Source organism: Bemisia tabaci, chromosome 6 (genome assembly GCF_918797505.1).
Source record: "Bemisia tabaci chromosome 6, PGI_BMITA_v3".
NCBI classification, from domain to species: Eukaryota; Metazoa; Arthropoda; class Insecta; order Hemiptera; family Aleyrodidae; genus Bemisia; species Bemisia tabaci.
This window is the reverse complement of record NC_092798.1, coordinates 34,437,517-34,451,451: the sequence shown is the minus strand read 5'-3', so window position 1 is coordinate 34,451,451 and position 13,935 is coordinate 34,437,517. Positions and strand designations below refer to the sequence as shown.

Here is a 13,935-nt window from a genome sequence, read left to right as displayed (position 1 = left end):
TTCTTGTCGATGTTTTTAACAGTCTGGACTCTAGATCCAATGTGTTTTTTTTTTCTTTTTTTTTTTTTTTTTGTCTTTTTCCAGTGTATATGATCATTCCAAGCTATTGTTGTGCTTAGATTGTCCAGTGTCCACTGACCAATGCGGCAACAGTGGAGGAATTTAGTTTTCCCATCGAAGCCCATAAAAGCGTATGTCGATCGCGGCCAATTTCTGCGCCTCGTAAAGTCGGGGCGGACGAACACGGGCTACTGCAGTGTCTTCGGTGGCGCGTGGGCGGGGGGCCGCGATGCCGCCTCGGAAAAACGCCGCAGCGGCCCCCGGGCCCCGCCCCGCGGGAAACCCGGCTCGGCGCCGCGGCAACCCTGCCCCGGAAATTAATTCGCCTCTCATTACGCTGTCGTCCTCGTAAAAAAGGGAAAGCAAATCTATAAAGTTCGTCGCTTTTACGGCCGCGCGCGGAGGCGCTTCTGCTCGGATTTTGTCGGGCCTTCGAGATTACGCCCCGAAATTGCCGACAGTTTAGCCGAACGAGGCTCCTCCCGGATTAAAGTTGCGGGGGGTGGGGAGAGGGGGAGTTTTTTAGAGGAGATTTGCGAGCGAGGAATGGGGTGAGAAATCATGTTAAAGGCTCATCGGGCTGATTGTAGAAATTGATAGACAGAGCTTTGGATAGAGAAAATGTTGAAATTGATAGACAGAGCTTTAGACAGAGAAAATTTTGAAATTGAGCTTTAGACAGAGAAGGCAAAAGAGGTTGTTCCATCCCCCATTAGATTTGGCCCCCTATCAGATATGATCCATCTTTTCAGGAGTGATACAGTAGCATGCGAGACGTTCAAATATGGCGGTCATTTTGACTTAGGCCCCCCCAGAGAGGGGGGGCGGGGGGTCAAAGTCAAAACCTTCAACTGCCTATAACTTTTGAGCGAAAAATCGGATTGAGTTGAACTTTTTTTTAAATGAAAGATCTCAAAAAGATCTATCTGCTGATACCAGAAAAATTGAAAAAAAGTTAAATTTAATGCAAATTTTTAGCAATTTTTCAATTTTTTAGGGGACAAAATTTTCAATTTTGTCGTGTTTCGGCACCGCGCAATGACTCTACTAAAACAAAAACCAGTTTTTTAGATTCTACACTTAATTTCCTACAAGATGCAAAAAACCGCATCTTGGGGAAACGTTTAGATCGCGAGCTATGGCTCGTCAAAGTTAGCCCCGCGCTGAGCGCGCGCGCCCTACGCTGTTCGCATATCCTCTGCGCGTCTGCCACCGATCCTGTTGCCCCTCCTCCCCCTTCCTAAATGCAAATTAACATTCTACTACCCAGCTTTCGTATATATCTGCGTTATAGGTACGTGAAAATTTCAGCAAGTTCGTGATTTCCAGTGGAATTGATGCTTTATTTCGCTCCCCCCCCCCCCCAACCCGGCCACTGGCACTGAAGTGTGCCCCTGCCAACAACGAAATCATTTTATATTTCTCAAAGCTATGTGGAGAAAAATCGTGCGAAATATTTTTTAATTCCTCAGCAGCCTATTATGAATACCCATAATAATGTCGGCCTCTCATGAATGGTAAACGCTCAATACACCGAAAAGTGGTTGGGAGGTGGGATAAAAAATTACCTCAATTCGATCTCGTAGTCACAGGGTGCTACATCAGCAAAAACATGAAACAAGAAAATTTATATATTTCTTTTTTGCACAATATTTGGAGCACAGTGGCCGGGTTGGGGGGGGGGGGGAGCGAAATAAAGCATCAATTCCACTGGAAATCACGAACTTGCTGAAATTTTCACGTACCTATAACGCAGATATATACGAAAGCTGGGTAGTAGAATGTTAATTTGCATTTAGGAAGGGGGAGGAGGGGCAACAGGATCGGTGGCAGACGCGCAGAGGATATGCGAACAGCGTAGGGCGCGCGCGCTCAGCGCGGGGCTAACTTTGACGAGCCATAGCTCGCGATCTAAACGTTTCCCCAAGATGCGGTTTTTTGCATCTTGTAGGAAATTAAGTGTAGAATCTAAAAAACTGGTTTTTGTTTTAGTAGAGTCATTGCGCGGTGCCGAAACACGACAAAATTGAAAATTTTGTCCCCTAAAAAATTGAAAAATTGCTAAAAATTTGCATTAAATTTAACTTTTTTTCAATTTTTCTGGTATCAGCAGATAGATCTTTTTGAGATCTTTCATTTAAAAAAAAGTTCAACTCAATCCGATTTTTCGCTCAAAAGTTATAGGCAGTTGAAGGTTTTGACTTTGACCCCCCGCCCCCCCTCTCTGGGGGGGCCTAAGTCAAAATGACCGCCATATTTGAACGTCTCGCATGCTACTGTATCACTCCTGAAAAGATGGATCATATCTGATAGGGGGCCAAATCTAATGGGGGATGGAACAACCTCTTATATGGAGGGATCCTATCGGTGGAAGCAGGTGGTTGCAATTAACTAACGGCAACCCACGCTGGACCCTATCGTCATAGTTCATCATTTTCCCCACCTCGTCTGTGACAACCACCAGCCTGTTTTAAAAACTATTATAGCTCCATTTTCCCTTTATCTTATTTGTCTATAGCTATAATATACAGAAAAAATAAACAGGGAACATAAAGGGAAATAAAGGAAGTTGACACGGTGACCGACCTAAGTTCGAAATCAGGAAAAGGGCATAATAACATCGTGACTTACCTTATAATTTCCGATTTTGTAACGTTGTCCAGAACTATGCTACGGCGACTCTGTAACAAAAAAAGAAAGAAATAAGTTATTTAGAAGTTAACATACCTGCAAGATACAAGAGGATTGCCTAAAATGACAACTAAGCAGAATATTGGGTAGCAACTAATGCAACTGAGTAGAATATTGGGTAGCAACTAATTCAACTGAGTAGAATATTGGGTATAAAAATATGAGGGCACAGTCTACGGTACAATCGATAATTTGGGCCCGCAACCAGTAGCCAAAACCTACGGGGTTTAGGTATCAACATTCTCCTCACCCCCAAAAAAGAAGGTTTAACTTTTGATTTTGAATACTTTTCTCTCTCCAAAACTTAAAACCGAGCATGTTAAAAGTTTCATGTATGGGAGAGCGAGGTGCAACGCATATAATACTGAGAGGGTTAAACTTTGAGACAAGTTCCTTTTTGCCACATCAGTAAGTATGCATGTCCACAGGAAAAACGATACATTTTTTCAATTCAAATTTTACAAACGTTCCAATTCGTTCCAAAAATAATTTTTAGTTTCATTTCATCCAACTTCCAATTACTAGAAACGGTTGGTGCTTGGGTCGTTTTCCTTTCTGAAAATAGTGTTTTTTCATTTAATCCATGGCACCTTTTTCTCCTTGTAACTCTCCAGCAAAACCTGAGGGACTACTCGCCAACACCGCGAGGAGAATGTTCACCGTCGGTCGGCCAAAACTGCTGCAGAAGTGGTAAAGTGTATTTAATTTGATCGGGGCGAGTGCAGCTGCTTTAAAAACTGAACGGATCATTAGCTCTGGATTTCAGCGCCGCTGTCGGCACCGAAAAAAGCTCCCTCTCTTATCCCCCCTTTTCTACCCTCAGCTGCGGCCGATCGAAAATCTCAAACTTTTTCATTATTTTCGCCGACATACTTTCTCCCCAACCGCCGCCACAATCCATGTTTTTTCCTCTTTTTTTCGATGTATAAAAGGTTCATAAAAGTTTAGCTCACGCAGCCATTTCCACGAGGCGTAATGGAGGAGTCTACCGGCGAGTCCTCTACTTTTTAGGTAGTATAATTCGGGAAACATCAGGTGAACATGTATTCCAACGACTTAAACTTCTCTAGTTGAATATTTAGTTGAGGCCTGTAATATTCACACGACTTAGTGACCTTACTTCGTGATGTAGAAAAAATTACATGAAATAGATATTGGTATGATGAATACCGTAAATTTCACTGCAGAATGCAGTGGCAATTTGGCAACACTGTTTTTTCTCCATTTAAATCCATTAAAAATATCGATTTCAGGAGATACAAGCTGTCTGACCAAGAATCGATTGTTTTACATGCACTTAAATGAAGGAAACACAAAGTTGTCAACTTTCAAGAATCGCCACTGATAGAATTTAAGGTCTCGGAATTACATGATTAATGTGCGCAATTTTAGAGCCGCAGTATTTAGCGAATCTTTTGAAAGTAAAAATTATTCTGGTTCTTTGAGCATCTGTAGGGAGAGAAAACTCAAGGAAACAAGTTTACTCATTCATAACATACCTATCCTAAAGGGATTTCGTTGTTTCAATGTTTTAGTCAAAGCATTCACCGGTCAGAGGTAGCAAAAGCTTTGACAATAATTTTTCAGACAACGACTCGGTGGCGTGGCGTGCTTTGCGATACATTGATTGATCCGCCATTTAAACGTATGGAAAAGGATCGGTAGACAAGATTTTTGCAATGAACAGTTGAATACTCGATTCTTTACCATAGCTTCAAATGGGGGAATATCGATAATCGATCTTTCACGCATCGCCACTGCAACAGCTCACGCGTTTTCAAGGGCGATACATTATGGTGACCCCGCAATCCAAATTCAAGCGATGTAATGGTGCGAGGCAAAAGGTATAATTCCAAAAACCAGCACTATCTTTTGCTCAATGGTTGTTGATTAACAACTTGTTGAGCATTTAATTGGCCGTGTGGTGGCTTATGAATGTCGGATCGAGCAGTTTGCAGGACGAGTCTATTTAAAAGTAGTGTATTTCCCCGACTAAATTTTGTGCACATCATTTTGCGATGAGGAACTTCTGTCTCTGGGTAATATTAAAAACTACATACCTCGTAGTTTCCCGAACGAAGGAGCGTAGCTCTATTCAATAGTTGTAACGTCCACTCAAACAATGCAATATTTTACAAGAATATGGCTATGCAATTTTGGATCAAAATTTTTTAGAGTTTTGCATGGTGTCAGCAGAAAAATCAGTGACATTTCAGTTAGATTTTCTCTGGATTCTCCTAGTAAAAATGCAGTTTGCGAGGGAAAATTTGGAAATTTTGTAACGTACTTACGTTCTTTCGTGAGGGGAACGACGGTATACGCCATTTTTTCCTTATATACATATTTGCTTTTGTGGATATGTTAGAAATTATAGTTCCCTATTGCAAAATGAGGTCGATATGATGTTTTACAAGCGTATACTCGAGCCGCAAACAAGGACCAATAGAACAGCTTTCCTGAAAAATATAAAGTCTGGGACCCTCTAAACCACACGTATTGATTTTTCATATTCTTAAATTTCTATTGCAAAAATATTAAAATTCAACACGAAAATCGCTGATTTCCAACGTCCAGGGCCGAAGTTCGCGACAACCTCGCCCGATCGAGACCCCAATCAACCCGAGCAAAACTCTCGGCCGCAGGCTGCCAAATTTACACCAAATTCGCCTATTTCACATCACGCACCACCTTACACTTCCATGCAAAACGGCAACGCTGCAAGGAACGGAGCAATCGAAGTCACTTGAGCTGACCTCTCTCTGCCTCCCGGGGGATAGGATCAGAGGGGGATCCGGAAAAAGTTTTAAGTAACTGCATTAAAGACCGCACTTCGGCGGAAAGCGGTTAACCTTGGGAGCTGCCCCCACTAACCCCCCCCCCCCCCCGCGGTGGGAGATTAGGTTGAGAATCTTTCGAGGGTCCGGGCCCTAATCGGCTATCGAGGAAGGCTTTCCTTTTCTTTCTGCAGGCTACTTAGAAATTAGAGCTCAGCAGGTCCGCTACGAAGGGAAGTGCTTAAGCAGATGGTTCGGGAGTTTCCTACGGAATTGACGAGACGTTGCTCTCAGTGTTCGCCGAGGTTGGAGAGAGGATGAAAGTTTTAGGCGCACGATCCTCGTGGAGGATATGGACACTAAAGAAAGTGAGGTTTCAAGTGCAGGAAGAGGTTCTTCAATAGTTTTTCACGTGGACTACGGTGGATATAAATAAGTTTGTCAAATTTAACACTAAAGCGAGCTATTATATATATGATATAGTTAGTTAGTTAGTTGGAATATTCTAAGACATTCAGCGTCACAGGCTATTAACGTCTTTACAGAGAATTTTGAAAATGGGAGTAAATACGAAAATTTAGATTTTTAAATTAAGAGAGGTGAAGAGTTTCAGAATTTTGGTAGTAACATTGGGTTCATCGCATGTAAGTGGATTTGTATTTCTGTTGATTGTAGGGGAGTAGATCTGTGATTGGAGATATGTGTATTATGAGTACATAGGATTATGAATACATAGTACAAAGTGATGTAGTATATTATTTATGAGTATTTCTGCATATGATAGCGTTGAAAGGCAACTCGGTCCGCTCACGAAATGCACCAATTGTAACCCCGAGGTCTCCAAAGTTTCTTCGGTTTCTGATTCTTTGCTTTTCTTGAACTTCTTATGCTTGTCCATGACTCTGACATGTTCTGAATCCCTGATTTTCCCTGAGCTTCGAACAAAGTCTCACTTAGATTTTTTATTTTTACTACTTTTACTACTACTACTTTTACTTTTAGCTAACTTCTGTTCTGCTCACGAAAGCCCCTGACTTTCCCAGGTCGTTGAAAGTTCCCTGAGTTTCCAGACTTTTCCCTGAAACCCTTGAACCTTCCTCCTCTGAACCCATTAGAAACTCTGTCAAAGCGCCATGTCATCAAGGCGCTCTATACAAGAGGTATTTTTTTAACTTATCTAATTTTTTTATTAGACATGATATAATTCGCAAACAAGGATGCTGTGATACGGCAGTCGACGTATGAGAAGAAAATTAAACTTGGAATAACGAGTAACGTAAGGTGTTGGTCTTGGCATAATTTCACCGTAGATATATTTCCAACTCATCCTAAAATGACACGCTACCAACTTTAACATAATATTCCGAACTTTCCGAGAGAAATAATAAAACAAGCAGGAAGCTCCAACGCATTGGCGTCGGAGAGCGGCTCTGGGGGCAGTAGTTGTAGTCAAGAATGAGGGCCTAGACACATTTTGTCATTGATGTACAATCCGACAACTGTCGATTCATGTTTTGTAACTTAGCAGATTTACGTAGCCGGTGTATAAATGTGTATTGGGCTTTGATATGGCGAATACATGGCATTATCACTTGTTGTATACTTTTAATTTTGAAAGCTCTTTGGAGGTCCGCTTCCTAAAAAATCTCTGGTTGATAAGTCGTTTAGCGAGGCTGCAAAAAATTTGCATTTTTATATCTGAAAGTGTAGGTATTGGTTTTTTGTATAATTGTTTTTTTGGATTGCTGGAAAAGTAACGCATACTTCTATAATTTAGGACTGAGTCAGGGAAATATAAGGTTCGTTAAATAGTAAATATTCCTAGTACCGTGTGACACTATTGTTAACGAAAAGTTTTTGCAACTTGTCAAAGAGGTTGTTGAATGATCTTCGAATAACTTTTGATGAGCTAGAGGTAATGGTTCTATCTGCAGCTCGTGGACTTCTGTACGATATTGTCCAGAATCATCTAAATTTTCAAAAAGTGTCCGCTTGTTCGATACCCAATTTGCTCATTCATGCATACAAGGAGAAGCGCATGAAAGCTTTAGCAGACATTTTGGAGATGAATCAAGAATTAGATGAAGAATTTATGACTTAAATCACGGCACCTTAATCACGGGATGACCTTAATTACGGCAACTATTTATTGTCCATGAGATGCAGATGGTTCCATTTCCCTAGCTCATCAAAAGGTATTCGAAGATCAATTTCATCAGCCACCCGTACGAACCACGTTTCTAGTGACCCGTACTTGCTTCGCACGTATGAAACATACAATCAGAGAAAACAGAATTCATCTTACAATAATCAATAATCAGTAGGACATGAATCGTTGCGATGTATAATACGACATTATAATGCGGCATTACTATTGTAATTCATTTTAATGGATTAGGGGCATTATAAATCATTATTGCCACGTCGGAATGAAATGTTGTAGACTGAATTGAAAAGCATGTTGGCAAAATTTATTATAAAAATAGTATAACATGTAGGTACATAACATAAAGGTAATACAAATTAAATGATTAGAGCGTGTATATTTCATTACATTATAGGTATATTAAAATCATTTTTGTCATTGTTGGAAATTTTGATAGTTTGAAATTTGATAGTTGATAGTTGATAGTTTGAGAGTTGAAAATTTGGTTATTTTATTTAGTTAAGGTGATTCGATAGACGCCATATTTTGTGTCAGAATGGCATGCGACATATCCCATCAATTGGTTCCATTTTTTCATTTACTCATCATTTTTCTCCAATTTTAAGTTTCGCAATTCTGTTTTCAGGAGACTAAAGCACTCACTTATCAATTTGTATATTTATATTGAGTTAAGGGTAGAGACGTATTCCTCACCGGAATTGAGGAATGGAGGTGTTACAGTAAGTCCGGCATTAGGTTCCATTTCGACATCAGCGACGATCAACGCTACGATACTGGAAGCCAGTCTTCCGATATTAAATCCCTAGCGGGGAAGAAAAAAAATGCCTAGATTTCGCTAAAAATCCCTAAATCCCCAGATTTGCTCAAATATACTTAAAAAATCCCTAGATTTTGCAAAAAGCGCCATTTTTAACGAAGAATCATGATGTCATTCGATGTAGCGATTTGCAATATTTAAATCTGATTGGCTCGTTTGAATTTTGGCGCTCTCTGAAAGCAGTGCTAATCCAGACCAATAAAATGAAAGAATATTAGTTGATTTCTTATTATTAACAGGTTGAATGCAGTTGAATGTCAAGTACATCGAAGGACGCAATCGTTTTAATTTCCGGCTTATTTGCGGGGAAAATAGTATTGCCAAAAAGGCCTACAAAATATAGATGAAAAAATGTTTTCGATAGTCGAAGCTAGAATTGAGGTTAAAAAGTTGATTTTTGGTAACTTTACCTCATCAAAAAAAAATCCCTAGATTTCCTGAAAAATCCCTAAATCCCTGGAAATTCCGGAAAATCCCTAAATCTAGGGATAAACCCTTAGACATCGGATGGCTGTTGGAAGCATTAGAGTCAACATTTGAAACGCTGCTGCAGAATTTGCCGGGAGTATAATCGAGTGTTGAAAGTCAGTAGAATTGAACAATGTAATAATTGCTTTCCGAAATAAGCGTTATAATAAAAAAACCACGAATCTGAACTGTTAATACTGGAACACACCTTCTGTAAATGTACCTTGCGAGAGATAAGTAAAAAAATAGATGTACTGGAGGAGAAGTGCTTCTCCACAGAGTTTGAAGAAGGAAAAAAAATGCCCAAATTTACTTACTTCAGCATTTTCGGCAAAATCACTGCAATTTCCGAACCTTTTTCTGGCCAGGGGCCAAAATTAAATGATTATGAAGGGCCACTTAGATGTTGTAGATAAAAATAGGACTGTTGAAAAAGTCGCCGTTTTCAATAAATATGTTCCCGGAATGGAAAAAACAGCTCACAAATAAAAGCAAATTGCCATAGAAACTTCTTCACGAAATCACACACACAACGAAGAACGAGGCGCTACAGACGAGTCCGTCCAGGACAAGTTAAAAAATTCCCATGAGCCGAGTGCCGTAGGTTAAGGGCCCGTTCGCCAAAACTAATCGGAACTGTATGAATGAATTGCTCCTTTTAAAAATCAAAACAATATCGAATTGCGATATATTACACAGTTAAGATAGGGCTATGTCCTGTCGTAAGCGGCGACATACAGTCGATATCATTTCAATAATCGCCCCAATGGCCACGATAGTTGTTAGACGTTTACGGTTTCCCTGGTAACCTTTGTTTGCTATCAGCTGATATCGAGTAATTAACTAGGAAGCTCCAACCCAGTGGTTAAAGCTTCCTTAACCGCGAAAACTTTAAAATTCAAATTTTCAAATTTTGAACGTAAAGTACATTTTTTCCATCACGAGATAAAAGCACAAACAAGTTTTGAATTGTTGACTGTATCACCATGATTCCAAAAATACAATACACAACATAGCATTGACTAACAATAAAACAGTATGCAATAAAATAAAGTCATGACAAGGAACATAGCCGAAAATGGCGCCGATTCCCATCAACCAACGCGCGGTCTCTACAATGTAACATGCTGCATTGATACTCCCCAGCTGGGACCGTCCGGAATAGCAGCTCTAGTGCAAGCACCAGAGCCGCTAAAAAGTTCGGAAGGCTAAAATGTCGCGTTCTCTCTCTCGCACGCGCGGAGAATGTGTATTTCCTTTTCGCCCGTTTTCTCTATTATAAATACCTCCCGATACCTGTGCCGTAAACCGAGGTATAGGGAGGGTGTGTGTGTGTGGGTGTGAGCGCACGTGGATATTTATTAGAAGTGTGAGACCGAGAAAAACGCTGGGAAATACTTCATAAGTTATGAAAATTTATTTAGAAAAATCGGGAACTTTGCGCAACTTTATATTTCTCATTGGGATTGGAAAAGGTCGGCGATACCGGGGGAGGAGAGGGATAGAAAGGGGGTGGAAGGGAGAAATAGGAGCGCTAGCGTTGCGCAACCTAAGTTAGCATGATGAGTTGGTCTTATGGGAGGACTGGGAAGCGAAAGATGAGGAATATGAGAGTCAATAATCCCTGGAAAACCCGGTGTGAGAGCGGGGGAGGGGCGGTATATCGGGAAGGTGGTCCTGACGCGGGGCGGCGGGGGGAGGGTACCGCGGAGTAAGTGAAAAGGGAAACAGGGGAGGTATAAATTTATGTACGGACGGGACTCTCTGCCTGTTGGTTCGCTTTTTGATTGAATTCAAGTGCAGTTTCTAGGCTCTTCCTTACTCAGATACACCTCTCATATTTCATCTTATTGAGAGGCTGTATTTGAGGAAGTGGTTTTCCTCTCGCGACGGCCGTTGTTTCTGTGGCACGTGAAGATGTCACGTGGGCTTTTGCGGACATTAGAGTCGACTCTGATTAGATTTGGTGTGAGAATCGGAAGAAATTTGACTCAAACTAAAGTCATTCATCAAACGGCTAGAGAGAGTCAAGTCTTAGCGAACTTTGGTGCGATCCAAGTTCCATATTTGAACACATGGTGCTCAAACGGAATCTATCTACATTCTACATCAGAGATTGATTTATTTCGAGATCAATGTTTAAAGGGTGCTTTGGGCGAAAGCTGTCGTTCAAACTTGGCTATAAATAGACGACCGAGTGGTAAAAGTCTATCTCGGCCTTGAAAGGATGAAGAGTTCTCCCTAAAGTCACTCAGTACACGGAGAAAAAAACCTCGTGCGTGGGACCCGAAGTTTAGGTCATATGGATCTCTGAAGTTTTCGGATTGAGCATCTGAACACTTTATGTCTAGCTGTCGAGGTTCGGATCACACATCTGAAACTTCAGTTCTTGCATCTGAAGTACTTCAGTTGTGAAAACCGAAGTTTTTCGGATGTGAGAACCGAAGTCATTCAGATATGAAAACCGAAGTACTTCAAATGTAAGAACCGAAGTTTCAGATGTGTGATCCAAACCTCAGCAGCTGGACCTAAAGTGTTCAGATGCTCAATCCGAAAACTTCAGAGATCCATATGACCTAAACTTCGGGTCCCACGCACGAAGTTTTTTTCTCGTGTAGGTAGACTTGCAACAAGTACTGCTCAAAATCTAGAAGACAGTGTAAGAATCGAAGTTCTACGAAATAGGTTGCCTTCTGAAATGCCTTTAAAATTAGAAAAGCAAAGTTTCTCTATTAGTATTTTACACTCTTTTTTTAAATAACAAATCAGGTAATCCTTTTCCAGGAGCCATTTGAAGATGATATAATGCTGAATTTTACTCCAAGTTTGCAAAAAGTGTAGTAATCATGATGACTCAAAAAACCATCCCTAGCTACGATGTAATTCTTTTGAGGCTTCACTAAGGATAAAGGTGTTGTCTAAGGAACGATTATTATCAATTTTATCCTGACTCTTTCTGCCTGAAGAGTCTTAAAAGTTGCATTCGCCATTTTCACTCGATGAGGATATTAGGATGTATATGCACACAAAGCGTACGGGATTGAACACGTCCCCACGGCATGCACGAAGAATTCCACTCCTCAAAGAAGATAAAAAATTCTCCTTCTACTAAACAGTGAACAGGCGATGCCATTGTAAATAGTAGAAAGGTGGATGCTATTTCCTTTTATCCCAGCCTCCGAAACATAAATTCCGTTCCTCGACCCATTCCTTTTGATATTCCAACACGGAACGCTTGGCTCGGCCGGACCGGGCACCGTGGGGAAATATTTAAAAATTGAAGGCCCGCGAATAGAGCAGAGGTATATTTTTGCACCAGCAACTATCATATATTATTTACCCGAATTCCCGGGCTCCCTCGCACCCCGGTGTGGCCGATTCGCGAGGCATCTCTCGGATTTCCCAGGGGGCGCGTTGCGAAAAAGGCGAATTTTTTGCCAAAATTAGCAACGCTGTTGCCCTTATGAATAATACATGCTTGCAAGTGAAACCAGCCCCGTTGTTGTGGGTCTGGTCGAATGTCTCTCGGCTGTGGGCTCCAAAATTTGCAGTTCTGAGGGAAGAGAGCTTCACTGGAAAAAAATCTCGGTGTATTTATTGAGAAAAGGGTAAAATTACCAAGAATTCAGGGTTCTATTTGATCCCAGTTTTTTCTTGGTAAAATTACCATTTATGGAATTGGTAATTTTACCGAGAAATCTCGGTAAAATTATCGACTTTCTCGGTAATTTTACTGGACCCCGGTAAAAACGCCAATATTTTTTATCGACTGTGGTAGAATTACCGAGATAAAATGGCAAAGTTACCAGGAATTGATTACCAATAAAAGTGGAATTCATACCTGAAAAAAACATTAAAAATACCGGTTTTCAGGTAAGCTTACCAGTCTGTCTTGGTAAAATTACCAATAATTGGTAAAAAAGTGAGATGGTAAAGGTACCAACGGACCTTGGTAAAAACCCTGAGAATTTTTTTTCAGTGTGGAGCTACGGTCGCTGATCTAACCGGGTCGAAATCTTGCGTTGTAGAGTCGAATACAGAGAAAAATCCAGGTACAAGATTTTACTTTGGGAGATTACTATGACTACTAAGCCTTCATTTCGCAAAGTATGCTGCAAAAAATCCAGCACGTAACGCGGGTTAGCTATTTGCCCTTACTGAAGAAAAACGTGCGAGCATACGAATATGTCGGAATTCACTCCAGTATATGTTTTGGTTTGAAACGTTAAGAATATTTGTCCTCCATTTCTAAGATACACGCTATTTGACTGCGCTTGTAAGAATGTAGGGCAACAATAATATGGATGGAACGACATCGTTATTTTCCAGACAAGGGAACATAGTTCATTCCAAGGCGGCAAAATTGACTCAAACAATTATATTTTTACAAGGATACAACAGTTTCTCTTCTGATCAATTTCCTAATTTGTGGGTGTGGTCAAAAATCGATGAAATCCTCCATTTTTTTGTGTGTGTAGCACTAGGTGGTTTGAACATTTCCAAGGAAACACCCAGATCCGTAGAAAAATTTGCCAAACAACAAAACTGCACAAGAAAAATTTGGAAGAAATTTGGAAGAGCTAGTGAAACTAGAAAAATTGTTCAATGACACAATACGACACATTTCCTATGTTGTTTTGCTGATCTGCAACGAAACAACACAGGAAATATGTCATTGGAAACAGATTTCTGATAAAACTGCAATTTGCGAGAGAAAATTTGGCAACGTTGACATTCAGTTAAGTTTTATAGTCATGAAAACGACGCTATCGATCCGAAGAGGTGAAACATGGCGGGCCGGGATCGAATTTGATTCCGCAAAGACTCGAAATCGTGTTGGGAGTAATTGCAGCATCAAAGGGGGTACTTTGACGACCAACGACAAGCGAGGGGGGCGCGGGGGGACTGCGGGGGACCTTGCGGCATGCGGTTCCCTCGGTTTCAGCGCACAAAAGGAT

General features: G+C 40.8%; 1 protein-coding gene across 1 annotated transcript in view; it reads right to left on the bottom strand.

Annotated features, from left to right (window-relative positions):
- Positions 1-2,743, bottom strand: part of LOC109042981 (discoidin domain-containing receptor 2) — a 337,676-nt gene extending 334,933 nt beyond the window's left edge. The window contains exon 1 of the mRNA XM_019059980.2: positions 2,692-2,743. The gene's annotated coding sequence lies outside the window, so the exon portion shown is untranslated. The remainder of the gene's footprint in view (positions 1-2,691) is intronic.
- Positions 2,744-13,935: the final 11,192 nt, after the last annotated feature.